The following is a 7793-nucleotide window of genomic DNA, read 5'->3' on the forward strand; positions in this document are numbered from 1 at the left end:
GAAAACCACTTGCTTAAAGTGACTGAGGACATAGTGGAAAGCCTTGAGCTGCAGTTGTGCAGGGATGTGGTAGTTTTTTGTGAACTGCCAGATGCCGATGAAAGCCTACATCAGACTACATATCCATCCTTTCTCTTTATCTACCAGTCTCATGTTTAGAGGCAATACAAAAGTAAATGTACTGAATCCCCACAAACACACAGAAGTGCTGGTAAAACTGACTACACACAAGGAACAATGATTGCCCCTGTAGTCAGAGGCATAAGCATAATAACACACTTGAATATAGGACTCAGCAGCACAGCAGTCTTCACTTTCACCTCGTCTGATATTTATTTGATTGAACACCTCACCATGTGTATTATCCTCTACATATAACATACTGCAATATCTCTTTTTGCTTACTGCAATATTTATATTCCACTACAACATTATTACACTTACTTCTCTTTTATGAGCATACAACTGAGGCCAATGAAATTTATGAACTAATAGATGAGCAGGGGGGAAAAAGCAGCTCTGTGCAGACAGATGCATTGAGGGGATGGTTTTTTTAAGAAAGAGCAGTGAATGTGTGCTAGAGAGCAAAATGTGAAGGGTTAAATATTTTATTAATTCTGCTATCCCCTGCAGTGAAGACCCTCCACTATGCATTATAGTGGAAGCTTCCACCACACTGTGTGTGTGTGTGTGTGGTAAAGACTCCCCTGCTTATATTTGGGACAAATTTATTTATTTTGGTGAAAACTCCAAAAATGAGAAAATACAGTAAGATAAAATGTATCATTTATAACATTGTCACCCTCATCCACGACAAAAAATTAGTTGTTAATTTCTTCCACTTTCTCAGCTGCCTGTCTTGCTTTGGCTAACATGTCAACGATGCGCATCGCTCTCAGATGATGAGGTTATCCTCACTTCCATTGGGTGCTAAGACAACATCCCAAAATGAATCACAAGCCCGTTCATCTCATTATCTATTTCTCTCTCTCTCTCTCTCTCTCTCTCTCTTTTATCACTTGGCCCATATCCAGCTTTTCTCACGCTTGAAAACCCCAGGAGACATCCATCACAACACCGCTGATGCCCTGCATTGCCTTTACCTCCTTGACACCCCCTTTGAACGTGACATAGGGTTTCATTTTCGTCCCATCTGCTTTCGCAGCCAACACTACAGTGAAGTGATGATGTTCATGGCCTATACTTTTCAGTGGTACGCAGCACGCACCTCTTGCAGGTGAAACAAAATTCACCAGCTGCTCTGTAAAGTGTCTGTGTCTTGTGACAGAAAAGTCATTATGCTTCAGGAATCTGTCAAGCCACTCAGAACTAGCTGAAAAGTTCTCCACATCCCTCCATCATTCATGCCATTGTACATTTCTTTAGCCTTAATCCTTATCATCTTCCGAGTAACTCGAAGACGTTTCGCCCGCATGCCGTGGATCCATTTGCTCATTTTCACCTCCAGGTCTTCACTAACCTTCTTTCTCCCTTCACCATGCAGTCTGGCCCTCTTACTCTCTTCTTCAGACAGACTTTGAAGCTCAGCCTTAATTTTTCTCCATTCTCTCACCCTCTTTGCATCAATTGAAAAGAGTCTTGCCGCTGCTTTTCCAGAGTTTTCTTTGGCATATTTGACAACTAATAGTTCAAATTTCCTATTGCACTTCTTTCTCTTTGTCACCATGGTGGCACTTGGGTAAAGACTAAAACTAAAAAGACTGAAAATGTTTTGCTTTGCTGCTGACAGCATGTTTAACAGTATGTACAGTATATTGTTGCAGAAAGCTAAAACTAAAGTCCTGGACCAGTTTAGCAGGTCAGCAGAGATCACAATCTTCTCCTTATGCACTCGAATCAGCAAGTTTGTGTCTGCTCAGCCTTTCTTAGATGCCAATGAGGGACATTTGCAAGTAAGAAAAGGCTAGGACCCACTGCTATGATTGTTTTAGAGTCTATAATTCTCACCTCTTGTCGATCATGTTAATAGACAAATCCCCCACGTCCTCATACACCACTTATAATGCGTTCTTTTAAGAGTGCTAGCATATGACTACAGAGGGTGAGAGTCCTGACCAGCAAGCTGAGATCACTATCAGCACAGGTTGGCTGCAGCAGTGTGTGACAGTGGTAGACCGGAAGGCTGTGAGGATGTTAATCATGTCTGGAATTATTATGTTTTTAAGATTATTTGATCATAGTTGATGAGACTCAAGGACAAAGATGTTTACAAACTCTCCTCACTTCAGTTTGGATGTCCTTTGGAGGCTGTATCATTACTGTTATAATAACCCTAATTAGAGACACTGGCTTTTCTTTGATGCTGTGCTGCCTTTTGTTCAGAGTGATGAACAAAATTGGTTAATATTATTTAAGTTTGTGTAGTTTATTCTCATGAGAAGATGCAAAGAAAAGCTGTAACACTGTATCCATTTTGAAAGCGAACATAACCACAATGCTACCATTACAACTTATTATATGCACCTCATGTAGTACTCCTGTAAGTGGTTCTTAAAGTGTTTCCCCTCAGGGATAAATAAAGGAATTCTGAATGTCTTTGTGAACACTTTTTTAAAAAAAAATCTGTCTATTCTCAAGACAGTTCTCTTTCATTTACCACTGCTAATTAATTCATTGTATTACTGTCCAAAGTAGACATTATAAATTGCCAGAGAGTGTTTTCTGAAACTCAACCCACTCAACTGCCTGAGGCTTTCTAAGTTAGACACCAGTCAATACAGCTGGGTAAATGTTTGTGTGTCACAAAGGTGAAAATCTACATTTTACATCGGAGAACAGTTTTTAACTGGTGGCAATAAAATGCCAAAAGTTTTCTGCAGACTCAGAAAGCATATATGTTCACACACACAGTAAAACACACATTTTACCACAAATGATGCATTTAATTCAAATGCCAAATTCGAAAATGTACACAGTGTTACTTTAGCTGGTTTTGTGTGTCTGAGTAATACAGTCTGCCTGCTGACTTGCTGTGTGTATGTGTGTGTCTGTGTGTGGGCATGGATGTCACAGCAGCAGGCAGGGAGGTGTTGATAACTTATTTGGCATTTTGACAGTGATAAAGGACATTTGTTGCCCTTAGCGATGCAGACAAATATGCACATAGACATGCAATTACACATTTAGACATAATGTACAGCGAGGTTTCGTTAAAATGAAAAATATCGATACAGAAAACATCTGTATGGTAACAAGCTATATTCTCTCCACCCACATCTTACTGTCATAAGGACGCACAGCTTTGTGACAGGAAACAGATATAGTGTGGACAATGAAGTAACAAAAAAAGGGCCAGCGGCCACAACGTCTCGGATTTCTTAAGCATTTTTTCTCTTTGTCTTTTTCGCCATATACGTCCATTTTGTCCACAAATGTTTACCCACAGAAATAGTGACATCTGCACAGACACAGGCATGTTGTAGCATGCAAATTATTACATCCTCAGGCCAATAAAACAATTAAAGAGACGGAGATGCTTCATAGACCACAACTCCTTCTTGTAGGGATTTTTAAAAAATGGATCCAAATAAAGCTCTTGAGCATCCTGATGTTTGTATGTACGCATGTTTGTGTACATATTTGGATGTCAAGTGAGAGCAAAAGAGGGAATTAAAGTCTCTCTCTGTATCTTCAAAGCATTAGACCGGGTGAAAAGTAGCACGCCCAGATGAAAGCGACACTGGTGACAATTGCACCACAAGGCACGCAAACACACTTTGCCCACAGCCCACACAAATACTGTGTATATGCAACCTGCTGCACACAAGAGGAATGAGAGATGTTTCTCCAGGACGAAGAAGGGAACGTTAGGCCTAAAAGGCGAAAGGAAATGTGGGATAGAATATTAAACAGTAAAATAAATAAATGTTTAAATGTCATCCAAAGAATGAGATATATGATGAACTGTGGGAGTGTTATAGCGTTGGCTCTTATATTATTTACCCTCGTTTTACAGCAAAGATTTTATTTTTTGTTTGTTTTAATCTGCATTTTTTTTAAATTTCTGTTGTTTTAGTGGTTTTGATGTCCCACTTGCTGAGAATTATCACAGAGGGGCTCTGCCTTAGTCAGATACAGAGACACAGGAGCCCACTCCATCCTTATCTAAAATTTCATGCCCCCTTCATTTTGAATGTATTTTAGAAAAAGGATTATTCACTCATTATGTGACAAATATCATGTTTCCTCTCTTTGTGTCTATGTTTGTGTTGCTTCTCCTCCATCTTCCTTTTGATGGCTGTCGGTTTTGGTCCCTTATCCACCTCCCCTGTTGATACTGATCTTAGATGAACCCTTATCCGATTGGATCTTTCTTGCTCCCAGGGGGGAGGGTCTGGAAATAGGCTTATCCTCTGATTGGATCGTTAGGCCCCCGAGGGAAGGGTACAAGGGAGGTCAAAAAGAAAGCGATGCAGTCTTTTGGCTGAAGGCCACACAGGGGGTCCGGCATTAATACGCACACAGTCATACACACATTAAACACATCGGATCTCCCAGAAGATTATTGACAAGTATGGTGACCCCTGTAGAGACACAAACTTACAGAAAACTTTGACAAGATAACAGAGAAACAGCAAGGATATGTGAAGATCAATCAGCAGTGTGTTGTGCGGTGGGGACACTAGAATCAGGCTTTGTTTATGTGTAAATGTGAGGATAGGATATATATATTCCAGTAGACCACCATGGGACCTTACTTTGAAAAGAAGCAAGGTTTCTACTGGAATTGTACCATGAATATTACAAAGATTTTGTAAGTCAAGACAGTCATAAGGCCTTATAAAGTTGCTGAAGTATGAGACTACACACCCAAAAATCACAGCACAGCATCTTTTACTTTAAAAAGTATATATATATATATACATATAAAATATAAATATCTTCGCATACTGTATGTAATTCAGTGCCATTGACAATATATTTGGTATAGGATGTGCATAATGTCATTGTTATCATATAATTGCATTAATTACAATTACCATGCCCGTTACCATGGGAATTGGACCTGATGTTTAAATGTCACTACATGTATGCATATTTTTATTTTATCTAATAAGCATTTACTGGAAGTCCCTGTTACAACTTGTATCATCATTAAATGTAGTTTTTTTTTTACAGAAGAAAGTCTATTCACAAAAAGTTTCATTTGATTGACATTAACACAGCTTTATTTATGTAAAGTGTAAAAGAACTAAAATTAAGAACTAAATTTACTTAAAGCCTTTGACATTATGTGGCCTTTAAACATGTCCTAATGGGAAAAAAACACCTCATTTGTTAATAATACATCCACCAGATATGACACATGGTTACATGTGCAAAGAGAACAGATGGATATTTCTCCCCATATCACAATATGTTACATATACAGTAAAGGAACAGAGGTTTGAGTCCCCCAGACATCATTCGGTGGTTTGTTTTCCTGAATAAAAACTGTAAGGGGTTAGGCAAAGATCATCTTAAAACACATGAGTTCATTACTTTAAACACATCATACTAGGAAAACCCCTTTTTGGCTGCCATCACCGTGAGCTGCCATGAACATGTGGATATGAGCCAGGAGAAATACGCAAAAATAGTGTGTTTTACATAGAATGTGTGTTCCATATAATCAACATTTAGGAAGCTCTCTTTCTTTCTGCCATTCTAACATTCTGGTTAAGAATTCCAATGTTTAAAGAGGCGTGAGAGGCTGGGAGAAACCAGCAGACAGAAATGCTTCGAGCAACCTGAAAGTCATAGGTCCGTCACCAACTCAAAATAGTTCTCCTAATCATTAACAACATATTACCTAAGGAACTTTTTTCCAGAGGACTCATGAATATCGAAGAGAGAGAGAGCTGGCATCGGTGACCCCTCACTTGCCCACACTGAAGACAGATCTGGGTAAACATAAGTAAGCCAGACACTGAAATTAATTACTTCGAGCTATTGAATGATGATGTAATTGGTTATTTTAGGGAACATCTTAGGACTTTGGCATATGGATTCAAAACATGACCTTATATACCAGAATAAAGTAATTAGTACAATTTTAACTTAGCACCTGTCTCCATAGCAAAGCATGTGATATGGTGGCTACTCTGCCAGCACCGTCTCAATGTAGCTTTCCATTTTCAGAAACATTAATGACATTTCTGTTATACCTGCAAGGGGTCTGCATGTTGAGGGTTAAATTGAACTGTTTTTGAGCACACGTGTGTGTGTGTGTGTGTGAGCACCACTCCATTTTTCCCTCTCTCTCTCCCCCAGAACATGCACACATACATGCACAGTTGGTGTATATGTAACACGTGTCTGAGAGGGGATAGAAATAGATCAAGCTGTGACTTGTCATAGCAGGAGTTAGCCATAATGATAAGAGGTGTTAGAGGCAGTGGAGACAGGTGGTGGAGAAGACAGAAGAACAGAAGAAAGGGTATAAAAAAAACACACACACACACACACAAAGAATGGTAGAGACAGAAAAACGTGGGAGGGACAGAGGAAAAGTCAAGAAATTGGGGAGAAAGCAAGGGAGAAAGAGCAATTAAAAGATCGTACTAAGCAGGAGAGGATGACATGTTTTAGTTTACCTTAAATTAAAAATATGCAATTAAAGTGAAGTTGACTTTAATTTAAAAAGCAGTGTAAGGATTTGGATTTGGAGACTGGCTATTTGAAAAAATTTTCGTAAAATCGAAAACAGTTGATGCAATGATTTTTGAAGCAAACTTCTTACTCCAACTATTTTTAACTACATTAGTCCTTATTTAGAAGAATAAAAAACTTGCTTCTGCAACCAAGCAAACAACATTTGCCCAGTCAGTTTGTTTACTTTAGGGCTCCATGTTCTCCTCCAAATGTCTGCAGAGGATGTGTCAGGTTGGCCTCAGGCAGGTTGCCAGCTTACCTGCAGAAACTGTCTTCTTTTCCATAGAAATAAAAATAAATAGCCGCGGTGTCCACGGAAATGTATTGGTTTCTGTGATGGATATCTCCCTCGCTCCTCTCTGCTGACCTTCCTACTTAACCTTCTCTTCTTCTGCTGTTTAGCATCCCAGCAAGAGAACTGTCCCATATTCAGCCATGCATACCAGCAACATTACAACAACACACACGCAGGGTGTGTGCATATATGCACACATCATCAGAATATGCACAGACAGACACACAAGAATACAAACAAATGAAGCCATGCATAACAGATGGGTGATGACAGGTGAGATCCGATTTCACTTTCTAGGACAGGAGGCGCTATATGGCCCTGCAAAAGAGAACATATATATTTATATATGTATGGATGCATACAATACGTTAGTTTGTTTAACATTTTTAAATCTCTCCTGAAACATTATTTTATTAAGGATTTACAGATTCATTTTAGTTTTGTAGGATTATTCAAACACTCTTTGTTTCAATAAATGTGCTTTATTTACAGCATACAGATTGATTTCATGATCTGCTGCCTGAGTGAATTCAGGTCATGGATCTGTGAATAAAATCAGCATTGTTATTATTATTGAATAAATAACTAGTCTAAAGAGTAAAAAAAATAAGATAGGGGTAAGGTGCTAAAGATTGGTGTGATATTGGAATCTCGCACTCAGAAATAAGAAGCAATATAGAGGAGGAAAATGAAATATGGAGAGGGAGACGAGGAGGCAGAGAGAGGCAGAGAAAGCGCGCACTCTATTTGCTAACTTGATGAAACAAAAGTCCACTTTTCAACCTTGTGACAGCTAATCGATGAGGAGAACAGGAGAAAATATGATAACATGACAGAACACAAA

This window comes from Parambassis ranga, chromosome 1 (genome assembly GCF_900634625.1).
Source record: "Parambassis ranga chromosome 1, fParRan2.1, whole genome shotgun sequence".
NCBI lineage: Eukaryota > Metazoa > Chordata > Actinopteri > Ambassidae > Parambassis > Parambassis ranga.